We start from the raw sequence: 10,497 nt of genomic DNA, 5'->3' as shown, positions 1-10,497 counted from the left end.
ATAGATAGATAGATAGATAGATAGATAGATAGATAGATAGATAGATAGATAGATAGATAGATGATAGATACATACATACATAGATGATAGAGAGATAGACAGATAGATAGATAGACCATATTTTTTGGTAATTTGCACTTGATGATATTAATAATATTGTTAATTAATAAATATTTAATAATATTTAATCATTCAATACCCCTAATTTATATGTGTACATACAGGCATGCACACACACACACACACACACACATATATATCATAGACATTAACTAATGCCTGTTGATTGGAGACAAAGTATCTCTCAATCATTTAGTGATGTATAAGATGATGCTAATGATGCCTTTTATATAGTCTTTAAATACATATACAGTGTTCCAGATTAAAAATCAATATTAGCCTGGTAAGAGTTTCAGTATTGATTACAACTAAAAAAAGAATGAAAGATGTGTTGGACGTCATTATGACCTCTTCTCCTTTATTTCCCTACTTCTCACCCGATGGCTGTGACCGTTGAAGAATTAGGGGCTATATATAACACCTGCAGTGTTACTCCTCTCGTAACTCCATCCTAGTTGCCATATTTCCATTTCCTCTTCATTGATTCTTCCTTCTTCATTCTTTTGTTACCCTTTTCCCTTTTTGCCACTTTTCCTAGGTCTCATTTGCCATGTCTTTGCATCTCCATCTCTTCATCTCTCCCTATATTTTTCTAATGTCCCTTGTCCCTCATTATCATACATCAGGAGTGAGAGAATTACTTCTGAAATGGCAAATTCAGCCCACTGGCTTTTTTAAACATCCTTTCTCAGGGTGTACAAAAACAGTGCCTCCAATTTGGCCTGTGAACCACAGTTTGCTTTCCCCTGCTATAGACCACGGGTTGACTGTGTTCTGATGGTATCCTGGAAGTTGGTAAAAACATTATATATAGATATGCACTGAAAGATATGTGGAAATGTTGGGTACCTAGAATGGGCCTCCTGTACACCCCCTGCACCAAATAATTTCTTATATTTTACTAACAGAGATCTTATTGACCAAAGGCCCTTGGCTATATTTGTTTTCTGTTCTAAGCTTGCTTCTTCTGCATATAAAAATTTTATATCTTTATTAAAAAGATAGCAATCATATCCACTGCAATATATTGCTATTGTGCATCTTTCTTCCCATGTTCTTGCATAGAATGTTGGCATTCACCAGACAATGATGAAGAATGTCAATATTAGCAGCTATAGATATTTTCAAAAATATATTTTCATAGTTTTCATTAATTGCATTATCTCACATAAATACATATTTTAAAGATCAGAAAAAGGAAGATGAACTCCTGAAAATCTGTCTTAATATTAAAGATGTTATAGTTTCCTTTTCAATCACTGTGAAATTTTGCTATGCATAAAGCCAGAGGTCTATTACTTCATCTATTCATACAGTACATTTTTAAGCATTCAATACTTTAAGGTTACTGTGCCTTGATATTTTTTTAAACTGTCAGCCGAATGCTTTCTCTAGTGTAACAGCTGTACAACTGATCTGAGTTTCTAAGAATACCAATGAGATGTCTATGATAGCTCTTTCAGGCTTGGCAGAACAAATGTTGAGCTGTTTTTAGGGGTATTCATACATAAAATTTGCATAGGGATCGTTGGAGTAGTACTTTCAGGACAGATTTTATTATCTTTTGTGTAAATAGTTACTTTGAAGTAAAAAAAAAGTCATAGCACAGGATTCCTTAGGAATTAGAATTGTGTTTTAATTCTCCCCTTAAACAACTCCTTTGAGAACTGAATATGAATTTTGGCTTGCTAGTGTCTGCCTTGTCCCTTCATTATTCTTTAAGTGTCATACTATTTATTCCAGATGGTACTAAGGCCCCGTAAATATTTTTTTCTATTGTTGCTTTGGGAAAATGCATACTAAGATACTAGAAAATAAATAATATTTACAACTATCAGTAAATAGACTGTGTCCATATTTCCCACCATATGCTTTTATGTTTGTATCTTTTATAAGTGAAGAGGAAACCAATGATCTACGATCAATGAGGAATGCATTTTCATTTTTTTCCTCTCACATTGTTTGTTGATTTTCACTGTTGCATCTATGTCCTTTCCTGCTTTCCCTTGAGTCCAAGGAACATATATGAAAATGGCTACGCAGGTTTAGAGGATAAGTCTACATGACCTCAGGAAAGAATAATAATACCTCCTTCTTCCCCATAAAGGAAACAAACATGATATTGGCCAAATCAGTACTTTTTATCTGTATTAAGAAGTATCCCACAAATACATGCAATTTTCTTGGACTTTATACTCTTAAGAGCAAATTCATTTTAAAATTTTTTATTATTTAAAGCAATGCAGTAAGCATTTATTAAGAACTTACTATGTGCTAGATTTTATACTAAGCACTGGGGATACTAATAGAGGTAAAAAGAAAATCCCTGACCTAAAAGGAACTTAACACCAAAGATAGCTGAAAAGTCTAAATAGGAGTAGCGAGGGGTGGAGCGAGATCAAGATATCAATTTTGAGGCATGATTTTGAAGTCTCAAAATTCAGATTCACAGCCAGAATGAGCATGAACACTGTCTGACCTAATCCCCTATCAAAAATGATGGCTCAGAAGGAACTCACCAATAGGAGAAGGGCATCAGATTGGTAGATAAATATGCCATGGTGAAGATGCCCTAGATGCTGAGGGAGGTGCCAGGATGACACTACAACTGCGATATTGTGTGGAAATCTGAAGCCCGGGCATGAGAAAAGGGAATTTTATATAAATGAACGAAAAGAAGTTTATTAAGTGCCTACTAAGTACTAAGGACTGTGATAAGTATGGGATATACAGATAGAAAAATAATACAGTTCCTATTCTCAGAAGCACACATTCTAAAAAGAGGATAGATCACATTCAGTAATGTTGAGTTGTAGGGAAGAGAAAAAAGTCCACTGATTCTTAGGGGACTGTAGCAAGACAACTGTCTATATATCTTCATTGGTATTATTTCTGTTGATTATCCATGTACATTTGTGATATTGTTGACCATTTGGCACTGTCGGGACTTTTGGTGGTGAGAAATAGCTGTGACTGTTGAAGAATTAGGGGCCACGACACCTGCAGCGTCACGCCTCTAGACAATGTCTATGGTGGCCAGACTACATAGAAGCAACTATTTTTCTTGATTATTCTACCACTCTTGTAGTTATTTCCCTGACCTTGCCTCTAATTAGCAATGCCACTAATTAATAATTAGGGCAAAACTTATCTGAATCATTTAATCTCTAAAAGTCACTAGGTAAAATGGTGAGTCTGAATAGGATGATCATAGGTGAGTAGTAAATCATGGAATGTTAGAGTTGGAAAGTATCGAGTGAAAGAAATTGGAAATTGTCTAGTTCTCTGTATGCGTGTCTTTCTGTGTGTGTGTCTCTGTCTCTGTTTTCTCCCCTCCTTCTTCCCCCCCTCTCCCTCCCTTCTCCTCTCTCTCCTGCTTGACATCCCTCTCTTTCTCTCTCTCTGTCTCTGTCTTTGTCTCTGTCTCAATCTCTGTGTCTCTGTCTTTCTCTCTGTCTCTGTCTGTCTCTCTCTCTTTGTCTAACGCATGAAGTAACTATGACTTGGATAGGTTAAGTGAGATGCCCAAAGTCATAATGAATAAGGGACTGACTAGCACGCAGGTTTTCTGACATATAATCCAGTATTATTTTTCTTAGGTCACAATCTCAAAGGTTTCTTTTATCTAAAAAACCCATGAGTGAAAAATGATAAAATTACTAGTTAATTGCTCATCAGGAATAGAGCCAAAGTTTCAATGATAACTATTGTAATCTATAAATCACTGTATTGATGTGATTTATTAATATCACAGAATCTTATTTATTTTAATATAGACCTGGAAAGTCATCATAAAGCTGTAAGAGTTTATGTTTTCTGACATTTAAAGAGTGATACCTAAAATAAATGAAAAAACTCTACTTGTGTCAGGAGTAAGCCAATATATAATGAAGAATATACACATGTAGGACTTTGGTTTTTAGTGAGGAAAGAGAGCTGTCACTACTTTTTTACTGTTGCCTTGGGAACTATAAGTCTGGACAACACCTCCAACCTATGAGACTCTCCAGGATGAAATGAAGTGTAAAATACTAAATAATTGATATTGAACAATACCAAAATTGTTTTTGACAGCCCAGGAGATAGGAGAAGAGTTGAATCCTTGTAGCTTCAATTTTTATAAACCAAGGAGACGTCATCTTTGAATGACACTGATGAAATATTTAAGTAGGGAATCCCCAACAGAATGTCATGTCTCAGCCTTAGCATCTCAACATGTGTGTTTCTGGCACAGGGATGAAAGTTGGCTAGATTTAATTATCCTGTGTATCTGTGCCCTTTCTGGTATATATGATAATGCTCTTGTCAAGTATTTATAAGATTGACTTATATTCTTGCCTATTTAAAAATGTTCTTTTATATCCTTCCTCATTGACTAGGACTAAAAGGATTGAATGATAAATTGCAAAGCTTTTTTTAAAGGTTCCTAGACCAAGCATGATAACCTTAATGTTTCCTAAATCTCTTTTATTTTATTTTCATATAATAGCTTTCTAATTTATAAAGGCCAAACCTTTTTCTATTTCTAGAAAATGGAAAACATTTTTTTCTGATATAAGTAACATTTAATAGTTGGCACACTTTGGGAAGAAATTTATAAGCTAGTACATGTAAATGACAGCTATTGCAAAACTCTAAAAGTCTCAATTTGGTGAAGTATTTAAGGTCATTACATTAGTCTTGGAAAAATTCTGGAAGGTAAAATATTCTAACTTCATGGACATTTCCATAAGAACCCTATGAATTTTGAAAAGAAATAATTTAGAACCAATTCTATTTTCTCTCTTTTTAGCAGATTTAGCAGATTATTGCTCCCCCTACTTCAAGATTGGAAATGATCCAAGATATATATGACATAGATATTTTATCTTTTACTATAGATTACCAGTCATCCATACCTTCTTATCCTTTGTAATTCTTTCCTGTATCTTTTCATAAACCCTCCACAGAGGATCTTTCTGATGCATTAGAGACCTCCCACTAATAAAAAAAATATGGTGAATGTTAAAATACAGTCCTTGTAGTTTTAGCCTATTCTTCATTTTTACTTTATGACTGACCAATCTTTGTCTCTCAATCAACAAGAATTTTTAAAGCACCTGCTGTATGCCCAATTATAGCAAATTGTGGATATCATTGTATAATTGAATAAAAAATTATACAATATATAATGTAATATATTGTGCAATATTGACAAATTATTGGGAATAAAAATATGAAAGTGAGACAATGTCTATGGGCAGCTAGGTTGTGGTGCAGTGGATAGAACACTGGCCCTGTAGTCAGGAGGACCTGAATTCAAATCCAGCTTCAGATACTAGCTGTGTGACTTTGGATAAACCACTTTGCTCCCAAATAAATCCCCATTGCTCCCAAAAAGAGACAGACTCTGTCCTCAAGGAGCTTACCTTCTTCTTGTGGGAGACATGTATTAGAGTGTGGTTTCCAGGGAATGGAATTTGGGTCTGAGTTATCACAAAAATTCTGGCCAAAACTATTTTGTAATAGATTGTCCTCGCATTTTGATGAGTAATGGACATTTGATTTGATCATTATTCTCTAATAAAAAAGTAAAAAGCTGATTGTGTGGGACAGAGGGTAGTGTGCAGAGCACAGGGCATTAGAACAAAAGTTAAAATGCCTGATGGATAAGAGCATTGTCTGGGAGGCTTAGGATATGTAAAAGTGGAGGTTAAGATGTGAATTAACAAGTTTTTAAATTTTTAAAATTTATTTCACTTATATAAATCTGATTTTGTAATCGAATTCCTGTAGTTTGACCATCTTTATAGTTATATTCTTAAGTATTTTTTAATTCTGTAGATATTTTACATGGAATTTCTATTTATCTCTTCCTGCTGGTTTTTTTTGGTAATATACATAAATGTCCATAATTTATAGTTGTTTAAATTATAATTTTCTTCAGTGTTCAATTTTCATGTTCTCTAAGTATACATCACATCTAAAAAGCAATAACTTAGTTTCTTCTTTACCTATCTTTATTCCCTTAGTTTCTTTCCTTCTCATTCCTATCACTAGCATTATATCAAATAGTAATGATGACAATTTATATCCTCATTTACCCCTGGTTTTAGTGGAAAGGTCTCTACTTTACATAAAATATAATTCTGTCTTTTGGTTTTAGATATTTAATATTTATGATGTTAAGGAAAAATTGATTTATTCCCGTGTTTTCTAACCTTTTAAAAAAGTTGGTATTGTAGTTTTAAAATATCTTTTAAAGGGGTGGCCAGGTAGCACAGCAAGTAAGAGCACCGGCTCCAGTGTCAGAACGACCTGGAGATCGAATCCCGGGCTCAGACACTTAGCACCCACCCAGAAACACCTGGCCGTGTAACCTTGAGCAAGTTACTTAACCCCAATTGCTTAGGGGTGGCCAGGTGGCTCAGCCAGTAAGAGCACCGGCTCCAGTGTCGGGATGACCTGGATGACCTAGATCAAATCCGGCCTCAGATACTCAGCACCACACCCAGAAATAACTGGCCGTGTAACCTTGAGCAAGTTACTTAACCCCAATTTCTTTAAAAAAAATATCTTTTAAAATCTATTTACATAATCATTTGATTTTTGTTGTTATTGTGCCTAGCATGTGAAGGTATATCGATAGTTTTCCTAATATTGAACTAACTTTATTATTTGTGTAAATTCAATTTGGTAATGGTGAAATGTTGGTGTAGCCTCTTGGATAAAATTTTATTTAAAAATTTTAAATGAATATTCATTTGAGATATTGATATATAATATTTCTCTAGATTAACTTTCCCTGTTTTAGACATGAAGACTATATTTATATGAAATAAAGAATTTGACAGGATCCTTTCTTTTCCTATTTGTGTAATATTAGAATGAATTTTTTGTTGAATGATTGATAGAATACATTTGTCAGTTCATCAAGTTCTAGGTCCCACCCCTACCCCCAAAGCCCATTTATAACTTTTTCAATTTCTTTTTCTAGGATCATGTGATTTATATTCTCTATTTCTTTTTGGTTAATATTGGCATTTTATATTCTTGTAGGTTTTCATTCAATTTAAAAAATTTTAAATTTAATTTTAATGTTAATTAATAATTAATTAAATTAAATTAATTAAATTTAAAATTAAAAAGTTAAAATTCCTATATACATGCATGTAATAATATACAAAAGATCCATTAGTAATCTCTGTTTTGCTTTATTTTCTGTGTAGATTGGTAATCCAGTCTCTTTTGAGTGGTCATGTATTTTTTTCAGAGAGATCATGGGAACTTAATGAAGTCAAAAGAGGATCATCCACACATAGAAGCATTTGCTGAGTCCCACCATTATTTGAAAATCTCTTTCCTTTTTTTTGCACAATACATATTCATCATACTGGTCCACACTTTTTACTCAACATTTAACATCTTTGACATACACTGCTCAATACTGTTATTCAAAGGATTTTTGAAGAGAATTATCTATGTAGCTGTGCCTATCAAGGAATCCTATTTGTTCTGAATATATGGATGGTTAGTCATTAGAACCTTTATTTTTTTATTTTATTCTACTGAGTCAAATATCTTTTTTCTCAAGAAATAAATATAGCACTCTTTTGTGATAGACATAGACATAGAAACACTCTCTATGTCAAGTGTGTGAATGTCTCAAAGATATCTGCTGTTAAAAAAAACTCTTCAAAAGCCTTCATTTTTCCTTTATCAAATTTCTGCAAAGAATACCTTTATTCCAAAACAGATTTTGTGTGGAACAGAAATTATATATAGGGAAAGGTTGTTGCTGATGTTCACCTGCTCATCTTTTTTGGGTGAATGGGTTTGAGAATCATTGTGTGTGTGTGTGTGTGTGTGTGTGTGTGTGTGTGTATAATATTTTCCATGATTTTAGAAGCTTTCCCTCTTTTAGATATGCACGCATACATATATGCATGGATAAATTATTGACTCAAAAATCATATAATAGCTACAATTTATATAGCAACTACTGTTTATTAGGTGCAATGATGAGCGTTTTGCAAATATTGGATGATTCGATTGTCACAACACTGGGAGGTAGATGCTTTTGTTTTCTCCATTTTACAGTTGAGGAAAATGAGACAGAGATTAAATGACTTTCCCAGGATCACAAAGCTAATAATTGCCTGAGGTCTGATTTGAACTGGAGTGTTCCTAACTCCTGACTGACCCATGAGTAAACCCTTATTCCACCCAGAATAACTTTAAAATTGTTTTCTTATTTTTTTTTGGAGGGTCAATTGGGGTTAAGTGACTTTCCCAAGGTCACATGGCTAGGAAGTATTAAGTGTCTGAGGCAAGATTTGAACTCATGTCCTTCTGACTCCAGGACTGGTGCTCTACTCACTGCTCCAGCTAGCTGCACCAAAATTGTTTTCTTTCCACACACACACTTCTGTATAGATTTTGTCAAGCCTAGTTGTTCTTCCTGACTTGGTGGGTTTAGGTGCTATTTTCAAATCTAGAGAATGGATCACTCTAAAAGTGTTGGGTAGCTTATTTCATACATGTTAATTTTTTTCTCTGTACAAATTCATCAAGAAATATGCTTACAATGATATTATTTATATGCCTCTCATACCAAGTATTACCCTTCAAAGCTTTCTGTGGCTTTTTGATGTGATCCTGTACTCAATCTTCCCTTCTGATGTTTGCCAAATGAGATTGTATTCTAAATCCCTGTAGGTTGTTGCCATGTTTTTCTACTTGACAAAGAAGTGAATTACTTGCTCAGCTAAAAATAGTTTCTGGGACCTTTTGCTCTCTTTGTCATAGTAACTATTTTACATTGGCCAAGTACTTCTAAGAAGTTAAAATAGAGTTAAGTTCTTTACTTCTATTTCACATTTTCCAAAGTAAATAACTTTTTAAAATAGATCAAGTTGAAACCATCTGAATCATTTACACTTTTTATCTTTATCTTTTCTTCTAATCTGGTGTTGATTTAGACTTTTTTTCCCTCCTAATATGTTGATAATTTGATTTCATACAGGGAAGAAATTCTAAAATGATTTCCATTTCAGTAAGTGACCATTGCCTATGTGTTAGTATTTAATCCCTTTCATTAGAGGTCAAGCTATTATATTGAATGCTTTTCAACTCTTTTTTTGATTGAGGTATTAATGTTATAGAGTTTCTGAGGTCACTGAGTAATCTGCTTTTTAAAAAATTCTTTTACTTTTGGTCTTGGAATATATTTTCCAACATATTTTCCATATCTTCCCTTTGCCCAACTTCATACTGATTTTCATCATATTTCAAGATGTGAATTATCTTTATTTGAAGTACTTAGTCAATTTCTTCATCAATTTTCAAATCTTCTTCATATGCCATGGACGCTGGTACATAATCTGTAATTATTTTATGGTGGAATTGGTTCTTATCCTTGTTATGAACCCTGAAAGGTGAAAAGAATCAAATATGCCAAGAAATTGTGTTTCTTGTTGCCTTTAGATTTTCTGTGTGTTCTGGTTTCATTGATAATAAGAATATCATAATAGCTGTAACTCAGTACTCTTTGAGGAGCAGCAACTTGCTATTCATTGGACAGAAATTGTATATAGTTAAATTAATGTTTATTGATGGCCTAAAAACTTTTGATAAATGGCATGAAATTCTGCTGTCTTTTTTTTAATTCTACTGCAGTCATGGTAGAAGCAGATAGCACCACACAGTACTATAGTGAACTTTCTATTTAAATCTGTTTCACAGGTTACTTATGGCTGAAGGACTCATCTCCTAATTTTAATCTTCTGAAATTTTCTGAAGCTTTTTCTTCTCCTCCCCCATTATTAGGAGATACAAATTACATTGAAATGGTATATACATAATTATCATCTTTTTTAAAAGTGAAAACATCAATAAACCCATTTTAGCATCTGTTGATAAACAATTTATGTGTGTTTTTTCTCTTTATAAGTTTCAATCAGTAAGAAATTAAAGATACGATTGAATTATTAAAGAAGTAAAGTGTGGGATTTGTGAAGAGATTAAACTTGATTGAAGCATAGGAAAAATTTTAAATATATAGATTTCTCAATATTTTAGGACTGAAATTAAAGACTTCAGTCTTAGGAGGAAATCCAAAATTAATTTTTCTTTAGTAATAATTTAGTAAAGTGTTAATGGTTTTCTGATGACTGGGAGAACTCTATTGTTCTATAAAGATGCTTAAGTACTAACCTAATAGTAGATTTATGCTAGAAGCCAGGAAAAGTCCAAATAAACATGATTATAAAAGTCAAATGTTTGAAATACAAAAATGCTTGATAAATCCTATGCATTAGTATTCAGAAACAGAATTCTGTACAGCTTTTTTTTCCATTCCAGTTTTAATAATTGGTAATTATTAAAGTGAGACTGACT

The 10,497-nt window shown here is 33.0% G+C and overlaps 1 protein-coding gene across 1 annotated transcript in view; it reads left to right on the top strand.

Moving 5' to 3' along the window:
* MYO16 (myosin XVI) overlaps positions 1-10,497 on the top strand; it is an 871,975-nt gene that overhangs the window by 395,247 nt on the left and 466,231 nt on the right. The gene's annotated exons all lie outside the window — the stretch shown is intronic.

This window comes from Petaurus breviceps, unplaced genomic scaffold (assembly GCF_028583685.1).
Source record: "Petaurus breviceps papuanus isolate PSGF00001 unplaced genomic scaffold, PetGlider_PUasm1.0 214, whole genome shotgun sequence".
Classification (NCBI taxonomy): Eukaryota; Metazoa; Chordata; class Mammalia; order Diprotodontia; family Petauridae; genus Petaurus; species Petaurus breviceps.
The sequence above is the reverse complement of the archived record's forward strand: the minus strand, read 5'-3'. Positions and strand labels throughout refer to the sequence as shown.